The sequence below is a fragment of the Suricata suricatta genome, chromosome 4, assembly GCF_006229205.1.
Source record: "Suricata suricatta isolate VVHF042 chromosome 4, meerkat_22Aug2017_6uvM2_HiC, whole genome shotgun sequence".
NCBI classification, from domain to species: Eukaryota; Metazoa; Chordata; class Mammalia; order Carnivora; family Herpestidae; genus Suricata; species Suricata suricatta.
The window spans coordinates 114,060,734-114,073,605 of NC_043703.1; the positions used below are offsets into that span (position 1 = coordinate 114,060,734).

The 12,872-nt window shown below is 49.1% G+C and overlaps 1 protein-coding gene across 2 annotated transcripts in view; it reads right to left on the minus strand.

Annotated features, from left to right (window-relative positions):
• Positions 1–12,872, minus strand: part of TGFA (transforming growth factor alpha) — a 106,704-nt gene that overhangs the window by 72,595 nt on the left and 21,237 nt on the right. The gene's annotated exons all lie outside the window — the stretch shown is intronic.

Here is a 12,872-nt window from a genome sequence, read left to right on the forward strand (position 1 = left end):
AGAAACAGGAAAAAAGTGCCATTAAAGGTTCTCAAAATAAAGCTTTTTCCTTCCTTCTATGGTCTCTGTCCACCTGTACTGGTGTTTTTTTTTTAATACCATGTAATTTTTTTATTGTGGTGAAACATACATAATGTTTACTATTGTAACCATTCAGGTATACATTCAGTGGCATTAAGTACATTCACGTTGTGCGTATCATGATGGTCTCTTTGCTGTTTACTCCCATCTCTCTGAGGCGTGAGGGTTCTCGCAGGCTGAGCACAGTACCTCACAGGCACATGGGGGCCCTAGTGACAAGTGAGTGAATGCACAGGTGACCACCCACTGCTGGCTTCCCTTCTTGTCAGAAGCTGGATGGGGGTGCTGTGACCCAGCTGGGTCAGGGCAATCCAGGGTCTTCCTTCTTCTCAGGAACCCCAGCCGAGGCAGACAGCTGACCCCAGTGGGTATTCCACAGCCTGTGGTCAGAATGCACCAGGAACCTCGATCAGGGGTGGGGGAGAGCCTGGCCTCCATCTAGTCACCCACTGAACAGGCTGTGGAGCTGCCAGCCCAGGGTGGGGACAGCTGCCACCATGCCCGGTCCCGAGATGCCATGGGGTACACGCACCTAACACCAACTTTTGTGGGCAGGGGCAGAGTGTAGCAGGGGTGAGAACCCATGGAAGGGAGCCAGATGGTAGTTGATGGGATCAACTTGGGCCAAGGCTCCAGTCCCCAGGGCACACTCCATTATCCCACTGGAGTTCACTTATAAATAAATTCGATGATAAAACTACTAAGAATTTCAAGACTACAGCCACACAGCACTAAACCCCAAGCTCAGGGCCCATCTGAACATGGGGCTGTGTGAGACTACGCAGGTTGCATACCCATGAAGCTACCCCTGCTAGCAGATGACCTTATGTGGCCTCACGTCACAGTATCAGAAGTTTCTGGAAACAGCAGCAAAGTTCCAATGAAGAAGGAACCTCTTGGTAGTTATGCAATCAGCATGAACTAAATTAAAATAACTTCCTAAAACTGAAAGGCAAAATGATGCCATGGTGGCCCCGCATGCTCTGTGCTGTCATCGCCTCGCTGCACAGGACTAGCCCAAACCCCTGCTACACATGTTGCAAGGACCCCTCTCCCCTTTTCGCTCAGGGCAGAGACACAGAAGGTCTGGACTCTCAGGTGAGAAAGATATGCGCAACAGGTTAAAGCAATCATGCTCATGACTTTCCTTTAGGCCTTTGAAACAGGAAACATCGTAAAAACTTCAGACTCCTTTTCCTGGAGGCCTGGCAGGGATTTCCCAAGTACTGCTACACTGTCCTGGAACCAGATATTTGGGCTACAGGAGGAATGGCGGGCAAGGAGAGAACAGGAGTAAAATCAAATGCCTTCCCCGTGCAATTCTTTCTTGCTGCTCACTTTGGAAGCACGGCTCTTGGGGTTCCTCTGGATATATTTAAACAGCCGAGTCTGTAATCCACACACTAAGCATCAAAGTGAGGCATTCCTGCCAAGGCCAGGGAAGAGTTTAGAGGTTCCACACTGCCAGCTGGGGACCTGTCACGATCTGACTCTGCTGGTATTGCCACAAACCACTCTGGGCCAAAGTCAGCCAGTGACCCAGAGTAACATAAAGAACACGGGAATTCTTTGCATACCTCTGAGGAAGCATCGCTGGCCTGTAGCAAACTGTCCCTGAACTTCTCTTGCAGCCTCTCTCCCTGGCCCCATATCCTGTCGGTCATCGATAGCAGAACCAGTACCGTTTCTGGTCTCCATATCGATCTCTGCTAGAGCAAGACCGTGACAGGAAAGCAAATACTGTACAGACGCAGCTAGGACAGAGTAGAGAGGGACACGGACTCTCTGGAGTAGGTGGTGGTGGTGGGGGGCACTACCCCAGCTGGGGGGCAGGTTACTCTATCTGCTCGGTCCCTCACCCATAAACGATCAGCTGCCAAACTCACAAAGGCATTCTAGAACAAAACAGAATTTGCAAAAACCACCATATTCCACAGATCAGAGACACTGATAATTTGAGCAACACGGAGAACAGTTGCTTTCTATACCCTCAAAGTCCCCCGGTAAACAGCTTAATGCCCCGAGCGTCTCTCTGCAATCTCCATTCAGGTACAAGGTCTGGTGATGAGTGGTTAGGCTTCTGCTTTTCCGAGGGCCCAAGACCAGAGGAGAGGGGTCAGACCTCCTACAGCCCCCAGGGCGAGGCAGGTACCGTTTCTGTGCTATCTTATTTTGTCCTCATGATTACTGGTGATCTAGGCACCTCCCAGCCTCCCTGGCATCTGGTCCAGCCTCTGGAAACACAAGGTTTTACAGGTGAGGAAACTGAGGCTTACAGAGGTTAAGAATTTGCCCGAGCTCCTGCAGTCAAGTTCAAGTCTATCCCACGCCCATGCCCGAGACAGTTTTTAATCATCACACCACTCAGCGGTCCTCTAACCACAGTCTGTCATGAAACACTGGTGGGTGTGTACTCACCAGCTACAACCCCCAAACGCACAACAGATTCGGCAGGCCCAGCAGCGAAACTTGATCCCTGTCTCATGGAGGCAGTCCGCCAATCCTCCTGCACCCCTCTCTAAGCAAGGTCTGCTGAGGACCAGGGTGTGAACACCCAGACCCCCTGCTGCTTAGTCTGTGTAAGCCCAGGTGGCCAGACCATCGGCCCCATAGCTGTGCTTGGAAAAGCCAGGCTGTGAAGTCCTTCCAGAAACACGTGGCCCTGGAAGGCTCCAAGGCTCATCAGAAACATAGGAAACCCTTCCCTGGGACACCTGTGAGGGGACAGTACTGCTGTCTCCAGGAAGACAACACCGAGTTCAGGCGGAGGCTAGGCGGTTGCAGACGCGGGCTCCCCTCGCCTGCCACGGGGTCCCCCAGCGGCCTCCCTCGGGAGCAGGGATCCCTTCCGGGCTGCTCTTGCCAGCATATTTCTGCTTAAATAGCTCCAAACAGGGAAATCCCTGGATTGTGGACTCCAAAAAAGAAAAAAATAAGGGGAAGAAGGGAGGGAAGATTAAACCTATGAAAGCTGATCCCCCAACCTAAGGTAGAGGAGAAAGCCAGGCCTGCCCTCAGTGCAGTGCTTATAATTCAGCTGTTTGGAGCATAATGTTTCCAAAAGAAAGAAATAGAAAGAATGCCAAAAACAAGTTAGCCTTTTTATCACGTGAATTCACAGACTGAAGTCACCATGAAACCCATCCACTGATGTGCCAACAGCAAATGCTCTGAGAGGTGCTGGGTCCCTATCCCCCCTGGGCCACAGAGCAGCACCTCCCCAGCCCCTCAGTATAGCCCCTAACTCATGCATGGGACTGGGCCCCAGGCTGGGCCTTTAGCACTTGACACCCTCTATTCTCTCCCACCTGTCAGCCTTGTGACCACCTCCCTCTGTGGATACTCAGCTCTATTACCCAGATCAGGGAGAAGCAGCCTCAGGCTCTGGCCTCTCTGACAGGCTCTGACCTATTCCACTGTTTGGATCAGTTGTCCCCCCACTCCCTCCACTCTGGAAAATCAAGAATTCCATATCTCATGCAGCTTCAGATCCCATACTCCAGGGTGCCCAAGTGAAGGGGTGAAGCGTAGGTGGTGGAGTCAGGGAGATGTGGAAAGGATGGAGAGAGGCTGCCGGAGGCCCTTGTGGATAAAGGATGCCTTGGATTTAAAGGAAGCTCTAAGAAAAGACCTATAAGTAAAGAAACAATGCAGGTGGGAGAGACAGGCAGCAGGGAGTGTGGGTGCTGGGTGGGGGTGAGCCAGGATCTTCCCTTCCTCTCCTACCACACTTGGAGCTGGAAGGTCATAAGTGACACAGCCAAGAGCTCAGGAAGTGATGGGTGACACCTAGAGCAGGCATCCTGCAGTTCGGCATGAGGTCTATAGGGACATGCTCGGGGCAACTGTGTGGGTACGAAAATCTGTAAATGGGTCACACAGTACCCAGGGCCCCCTGGTACAGGTTCTAAGGCCTCTTCCCTTATGATTTACATCCCAACATCTAAATTTTATCTGCAAACATGGCAGGGTTTTAACTGCATAGCAAAAACTACAATATTGTATGACTTTATCAGTATTTTTAAATGCAAAAAAAAAAAAAAAAACACACTGCAGGTAGGGACAAGGGGGAAAGCTGTTGGGACCAGGAGACAAAGAGCCTGCCCCTGGAGAGCATATCCATTCAGGTCATAGCAGAAGGCAGCCACGCCACATGGCATCCCCCATTGCCCGGATGTGGGAGGAATGGCTCTCAGAGAGTCCATGGTTTCTCTCTGTGGAAGAGTTGACAATTCACATTGGCCCCTGCTTATAGAGACACCAGTGACAGTGGCTTCAGAGGATGTCAGGAGAAGCTGCAGAGGAATTTGTGGAAGAACTGGACAGACAGGATTAGGAATACTCTGGGGATAGCAGGGAGAGTTTAGAAATATGTGACACGGGAATGAATCACCATGGGCAGATGGGCTTATGGGACAGAGGGCTCTTTCTTTTACTATCCCAGCATCTAGAACACTGCTTTTAAAATACAAGCTGGACCCTGCTACCCAAGGAGAGAGACTTACAGAGAAATCATTTTAAAAAGTTAGTGTTGTGTCTCAGGTGGCAGGTCCTGGTGCACATGAAAGAAAACCAACTATGCCAGGGAGGGGGCAGCTTTAGTGAAAAACCCATACAGGTGAGGTCCTGGCCCCTTTGCCCAAACACAGCCATGACGTGAGACAAGTCAATCAGGAAGAAGTTTTTTTGCCAGTGGCAGGTGGTGGAGGGAAAATCACTGGAGCCTTATTAGTCTCCCAAACTCCCTCCTCGCATGATTCAGTCATGATTATCATTGCAGCTGACAGTGTTAGTAATAGTAATAGCAGCAACATTTGCTTGAGCACTTACTACGTGCCCTGGATAGTCTCATCCAGTACTTAGAGCAAGTCCTAGGAAGTAGGTTCTATCAGGCTCCCATTTTGGAGGTAAGACAGTAGAGGTACAGGAGATTAAGTAACCTGCCCACGGTCACCTGGCTTATTAGTGACAGACATTACAAGCTCCTATCACAAGGTCTAGTTGGCCCTGCTTTGCTTCTGCTAATCTTGTAAGAAAAAAACCACAGACATGCTATAAAAGACCACCACCTTCTCCTTTTTTTCTCCTGCATAGAAGCCAGGTATGTATTGTGACCTAGAGAACACCAGCTAATAGGGAGCCCAGAGACTAGGGTGAGCTATGAATGTGGCCGCCTTTAGCAAGTCACTTTGCCTCTCAATCTTGGGCTCTTTATCCTTAAATGACAGAGTTGGGCCAGAATACCTGCCCAATCCATAAATTCCAGGCATCTATGAAGATACAAGGCTGTCCATCTTCCTTGATCGTCTAACTGGGGGGCAGGAGGGCACACTGGCTTCAGTCCAACTCTTTGTAGGCAGATCCTTGCCCTAAAGAAGGATCAGACAATGTAAAGGCTTTGTGTTCTTATCTCAGTGAGCGAACTTGGTTTATGGTAATTTTGTCCTTCAGTTTGGCACGGCATTTACATCAAGTATCAGAAGATGGATGAGACCCTAAATCTAATCCTAAACAAGTACTTTCTATCCCTACACTTTCAACAGTCTTAATAATATACTCCAGGCTCACCATCCACAAGAGAATGCACTTGAGTCAGTGAGCTTGGGACCAGGCTGCCCTTCCTGATGAACCCTGGGGTGGCCGTAAGTGGCAAAGTCCACCTTGATGAAGCTAAGGCAATACCTCATGATTCTGACATCATGGAAGATATTCCAGTGTTACCTGCATGCTCATAGGTATTTTCCATAACCATCTCAATATACCTGCAGATGGAAAAAACTAAAGTATTCGCACTGAACTTTCAGGATTAGGAAGAGATGAGCAGATGGGTGCCTAGACTGCAACCCTCCACCCTTTTCTAATTCTGACTCAGGGTCCGGATAGCAGAGCAGAAAAGAGCCTTGCTGTCAGAACTGGGTGCAAATCCTAGATCTACCACTCCTTACCTGTGAGACTTCAGGTGTGTTATCTAACCTTGCTGAGCCTCGGCATATCCTCATTCATAAATAAGGAAAACTCCACACATGGTCATCGCAAGGATTAATAAAATGGAGTATACAAAGTCAGAAAAAAAATAGAACCTCTATACTAAAGCAAAGGTAGAGGAGTACAGGCTGCCAGAGGCACCACACTGATCACATGTCTCCATAGACACTCCCCAGCTTCTGTGCCCTAAGCACCCTGACCACTCTCCAGAGGCCTGTACCTCAAACCATGTGTTCAAAAATAAACTCATCTCATCCCTGACCTCTTCCACCTCCAGCTGGCTTCTGGGTGGGACTGAAGACCCGACAGACACTGTCCACCCCTCCCTCCCCTTTACTCCATATTCAAGCCAAGGCCGCCTACACAGCCCGCCTCCACACTGTCCATCTCATCCATCAACCCCCACCCCCACCCCATGTCCCTACTTCCAATGCCCCAATTCAGGCCTCATCATCTCTCCCGGGCTATCATAATAGTTGCCTAACTGGTTTGCCTGCCAACAGCTTTTTTTTTTTTTTTTTTTTTTTTTTACCTTTGCTCCTGCTGCCAGAGTAAGCTTACTGAAACACTGGGCCATAGCATTTCTTTCCTTTAAACTTCCTGCGGGCTCCCCACTCAGAGAACCCAGTCTGAAGTCCTGAGCAGAGATGTAAGGTGCAGAACCTGGTCCCAAACCCCATTTCCACCTGCCTCCTCCTGCCCATTCTCTTTGGACACATAGCTGCCCGTCACTGCCTCCCTTCCCCCATGCACAACCTGCCCTCACTCAGCTCGGTGCTGTAGGCTCATGCTACGGAGGTCCAGACTCCAATCTTTGTGGCTCTGTGATATCTGCTTAATTGCCTGAGCCTTAGTTTTCTTTGCTATAAAAAGAGATAAAGATATCCTTCTCCTGCACAGGGTTGTGGAGATTAAATGGGGGGCGGGTGCGGGGGACACACAGAAAACATGGAGTGTACTGAATGGCACATAATAAACACCCAACACACGGTAGCTGCCACTGAGAGGTTCCATGAATATTTTAATCTCTCAAGTTGGCATTCCCCTTCCTCCAGCCATGGAAGTCAAATTTACCTCCCAAATCCCCACCTAAATATCAGCAATAATCATTTCTTTTTCAGAGCAGTCCTTGTCTGATTCTGCCTTGCAGTTTGGAAGTTTTTTCACATCTTCATCTCCCCATCTGGTGTGGCTAGGAACCATGCATCGCTCATCTCCACCCTCACAGTAGGACCATGCCTTGCACCTAGTTAGGCTTTTTAAAATGTTTATTATTACAATTTTAATGTTTATTTATTTCGAGAGAGAGAGAGAGAGAGACAGAACATGAGCAGGGGAAGGCAGAGAGGGAGACACAGAATCTGAAGCAGGCTCCAGGCTCTGAACTGTCTGCCGAGAGTCTGATGTGGGGCTTGAACTCACGGACTGTGAGATCATGACCTGGGCTGAAGTCAGACGCTTAACCGACTGAGCCACCCAGGGACCCCACAGTAAGTTAGGTTTTTGACACATATATGTCGAACTGAATTTCTCTAAGAGGTCACCAGCTTGAAAACAGAGTTATGGGTGAGGTGAGTGTTCAGAGTGTGTGGAGGGGGAACGGGAAAATGAGCAGATTCTCACAATTCCTTCCTCAATTTTATGTGGATGCTCCAGAGCTACAGCTCTCAGTCTTGGTTCTTATCCTGATTTCAGCAGAGATGAAGAACTCTTGAAACCCGGCAGGCCTGTGTGCATGTATTCACTCAAGAAGTACTTGCTGAGCACCAGTACATGGCAGGCACCATTCCAAGTGCTGCAGACAAGGAAAAGGACTACAAGTCTCTTCTCTTATAGTGTCTGCAACATAGCCTTCCTGTGAGAAATAACCCTTCCAATTCTTGGCAACCACTCTCACTGAATGACATTATAAATGTCTGACTGCACCATCAATAGTGGAAGGCGAGTTACAGTGTGTCTTCTGTTTCAAATAATAGTGTGAACCAGCCTCGGTAGAGCAGAGAGGGGAGTTCCATCCTCCTCCTGGGCCTGGAGCAAGTCTCTTGAACCTGCATGCCAAGATGACCCTGATGTGCTTGGTCACTCGATGACATGACCCCGGAAACATCTATTTTCACATCCTTAACTCATTTTGTGGGTTTTTCCTGAAAACTTGGTGAGAAAACAGGAAGCCCTGCACCTGGTGACCCAAGGAGGAAGGCACAGAGTCAGAAGGGGTATAGAGCCCAGAGAATGGCTTGGAGTAGCAGAATGGCCAGCCCAGAAAGTGTTTGCTGAGCACGACACGCCTAGGGGCTCTTTGAGCAAAGGCAGAACTTGCCACAGGGCCTTTGCAGTCTGGAGGAGGACACACAAGTGAAGCAAACACACTGACCCATGTTCTGCGAGTATCTCTCATGCTTCCTATTTAAGCTCTTTGTTCCACCTTTGGGTCTACCTGGTTAGGGCCTCCTAATTACATTCGTTCTTTCCTTCTGCCCTAACCACTTCCACCCCGTCTTCTGGGCCCGCTAGACCCCAACATCCTCTGCAGAGGCCTCTGGACCTCTCTGGCAGGCATACCCTCTCCTTCTACCTCCCGGCGGTGCCGTCAGTCCCCTCAGCACTGGGTGGGTGCAGAGACCAGAGCAGTCACTCACATGAGCCGTCTCCTTCACTGTCTCTCTCTCAGCCCAGACCTCATTTCCCACCATCTCTGATTTAATCTTTCTTCCCCTACTTCAAGGGACAAATGCAAACACTTGCAAAATGCTTTGAGCTCTTTCTAGTCAAGATCTTTACTGATGCCCAGGAGTGACTCTTGCATGTCCAGGCATCAGAGAAGCAAGGCAGCTCCAAAAGGTGATGTGTGCTCTTCCTAACTTTGGGAAGGGATGCAAAAGTAAAAAACATAAAGGACCAAAAAAAAAAAAAAAAAAAGCCACAGAGACCTTCACAGGAGGATGCAAAGGCTGCCTGTTGAGGTACCTTTGTTTCTAAGGTCTGGTAGGTAATGTCACACCTCACGGTGCTCTGTGGACATCTTCCTTTTCCAACCCCCCACCCACTCCAAAGCCTCCTAGCACTACCCGGCCACAGATATGGTGGTGAAGAAGATCCATTCTCAAGCAAACAGCCAAATATCTTTATCAAAAAAATCAGTTAACCAGGATGCACCAAGCATCTCCTCTGGGTGGGAAAAACCCTGTGCCCACTCCCAGCCACAAAGATCTATGCCATGTCCTTTTTTTGTTGTGAAGAAGCAGTCATTCTTGGGGAGAGTTAAAGCCTTAATAAAGACCTGGGTACTGAGTCAGACTTCCTCTCTGGCTGGCCCGCTCCCATGCTGGCTTGCCAAGGGCCCCGTCCTGGGACCGCAGGGTAGCAGGGTGAGGATCCCGTAGCCTGTCCAAGCCGGCTGGAGATCCCCAGCTGCTGAATCACCAACAGGCTCAACCAGGGCCGAGCACTAAGGTCGCAAGGAGCTGTGCCAAGCTGAGGTGCTCAGAAACTTTGTGCCAGCTGACTGACACCGATATGGAGCATCAGAGTGGCTGTGGAAAGGGCCACACTTGACATTCCCAGAGCCCCAGAGGAAAGAAGGAGTGGAGGACTGACTGGGCTAGAGACCAGGCCAGGATGAAGCGGCAGATGCACTGGCTCTATCTGCCGGGCCCAGTGCCCTCAGTACTAGGACCACATGAGCCGAGACCTCGCTGCCAGGAAATCCAGAAATCAAACGCCAGCTCTGGAAGAGGCTGCTGGATGTTATAAGCCTCCTTCCCCCCACAGAGGCCCACGTCTAAATTTCCCTGGGCCTTGTGGCCCCAGAATGGCCATCCTCCAGGTTAAGGGTCAGCAGTAGCTCTGCCTGGATCTCAGACCAGCAGAGTTAGGCTCTCAGAAGTCCCAACAAAGCCAGGCCAATCCCTCAGCTACGTCACAGCGATACGTGCACACCACTCACAGTTAAGTGGCTTGGAAGCAGACTACGTGCCGGGAGAAGATAAAAAATAAGCAATTCTTGAACTCTGCCCAATTTCCTCCATGCGAATAGCTTGGTGGTGACAAAGTCATCCCTTCCCACTGCTTCGATCAGGACACCCCTGGAACCACCCTGCAAAAGGCATTGCAATGCTTGGGCCAAGATAAATGCCAGTATGAGCAGAAAGAATTTCAGATCAATGCATCATCATCCTGGGTAGGGGGTGGTGGACAGAGGGGTCAGCAATGCCCTAGTGCTAATCACCACTGTCAGGTTTCCACTGTGTTCTGTGTTCTCAAGGTTGGCCACAGAACACCCTTTAGGAGAGCTCTCTTACCAGATGAGGGCCACTGAGGTACAAACAGAGGAAACAGATTCCCAGAACTATACAGATTTTTAAGAGTTAAGGGGAAAACACCCTCAAGTTCTTATAACCCTACATTTCTCAATCCATATCACACTGCTGACTGGGAAGATATCTAAGTGCTTTTCCTTGGGCTCTGGAAGCGAGGGGCAGAAAGCAAGGGAGAGGAGAGAACGGGTGAGAAGAGGCCTGGGTGACAAGTGCAGGTGCCAGCAGCTGGAAAGGACCTGGGCAAGGAGTGGGAGGGAGGTACTGGACTGACCTCCTTGCACTGGGAGACCCTGAGCAGGCTACCCCTACCCCAGGGGTTCTCATCATTGGCGGAGCCCCCTAGGGTGTGTCTGGAAACCTGTGGGAGTAGTTTCTGATTGTCACAACGACTGGGGGCACACTTGGCATTTAGGTAACAAGAGCAGGGCTGCTACATTGCTGTGATGCACAGGAGTTTATCCTGCTCCCAGAGCACCCTGTTGAGAAATTCTTCATCCCAACAGGGACAGTCCCTTCAACCACAGGGCATTCAGTCTCCAAATGCACATGAGCAGAAGCACCAGAAACTCAGGGAAAATGGAACAAGCCAACAAAGTCACATGAATGGACAGTGTCTCTCATTAGAGCCTTGTGAATGGTCTTCAGGAAGCTCACAAGGGGTTTCTGCTCTACTGCCTGCCCTCCTCTCACTGGGATGCTCCCTTCCGCCTTCAGCGATTCCCCTCTATTCTTATGTTCATCTGTCTCTCTGTATTAACCTGAAGCATTTGGGTTGCACAATATGAAGCCTACCTATAAAGGAACGAGACTGACAAAGCACAAACAGAACCCACTCCCAGTGTTTTATAGTCACGGGGTTCCAGAGAGACTCCCAGAAGCCCTAAGGGGAAGGAACTGATAGGAGCAGGGATGCATCCTTCTGTCTCATGGCCTGCTGCCTCATTTTAGGGCCCCTGATGAATTTCCCTGGCTAATCCATGCTCTTCTGGCTACAAGTAGAGCAGTTGCTCAGCGAAATGCCCCTAAAGGACTTAGTTGCATGAACAAAGTCTCATCTGCTGCCACGAGACAAACCCATAAGGAACAGGGCGTGCCTGTCCCCACAGCTTTGGGGTGGAGAGCATCATGTACCTTTTAGTGGTGTCAACTTAAAGCATTTTAAGGGAAGACTGAAAACCTGCGAAAGACAGTAAGTAGCTCTCCTACAGGGAATGGGATGGGGTCTTCCCCCACCAGTCCTGCTCCTGCCCCTATCTCTACTTACTTTTTTGAATTTTTGGAGGGAGAAAAGGGTAGAGATGAGAAGCAAAAGGGAAGAGGGAGAAGGGAAAAGAGCGCACTTTCCACCAGGATGTTTAGCTCAGGCAAGAGTAGTAGAATGACAGACGTGGGTGGCAGCCTTGCACATTTAAGTCCCAGGGAGGAGCGCAGTGAGAAGAGGGTCTTGATTAAAATTCAGTGTATTTCTGAAGCACTGCCTAGAAAAATCAGACTCCTCTAAATGAAGGAGGTGTAGGAACCAATCCCAGCTGATGAGGTGGTGCAGCCACTTTGGAGGACAGTTGGGTGGTTTGTGGCAAAACCCTATATGGTCCAGCAGTAGAGCTCCTTGGTCTTTACCCAAATGACTGAAAAGTCCACAGAAAAACCTGCACACACACGTCTGTAGTGGCTTTATTCACAATTGCTAAAACTTTTAAGCAAACAAGAGGTCCTTTAAAAGATGAATGGATAAACAGTGGTACATCCAGACGATGGAATATTGTTTAGCACTAAAAAGAAATGAGCTATCAAGCCACAACGAGACCCAGGGGAACATTAAATGCGTACTATTAAGTGAAATAAGCCAGTCAGAAGAGGCTCCGAACTGTGACTGTGTGAGTCCAACTATACGACATTCTGGAAAAGGTAAATCTATAGAGACTGTAAAAAGATCTGTGGCTGCTGGGGGTTTAGAAGGAAGGAGGGAGGGATAAATAGGAGATGCACAGAGGGCTTCTGGGCAGAGCAACTATTCTGTAGGATACTATGATGGGGGGCACAGGACACTATCCATTTGTCAAAACTCAGAACGTACAACACGAAAGCCAGAGAATGCACAAGACCTTGTGTAAACTAGGACTTGAGTTTAAATTTAGTCTAAAAAAGCATTAGCTTTTTTGGGGGGAGGGATACCACTTTAATTAGCAGTTCACTGTTTTACCTTCTGAATATTTTTCCTGTAGGCTTAGGTCTTGATTTTTTTCACAAGCATGGTTTGTGCACTGCTCAGTTTTCAGAATGACCATTTTCTATGCCCTGGAACTTAATGGTTAGCCCTGCAGCTGTACCCGACTTTCTGTAGCATCTTCCCGACTGTTGGTCAAAATATTTATGATCTATAATAACACTGTGGTTGATACCGTTGAGCTTATAGCTCCCATTTATTATGTTTTTATTTGAGTAGAGTTGATATACAATGTTACATTAATTTCAAGCACACAACAC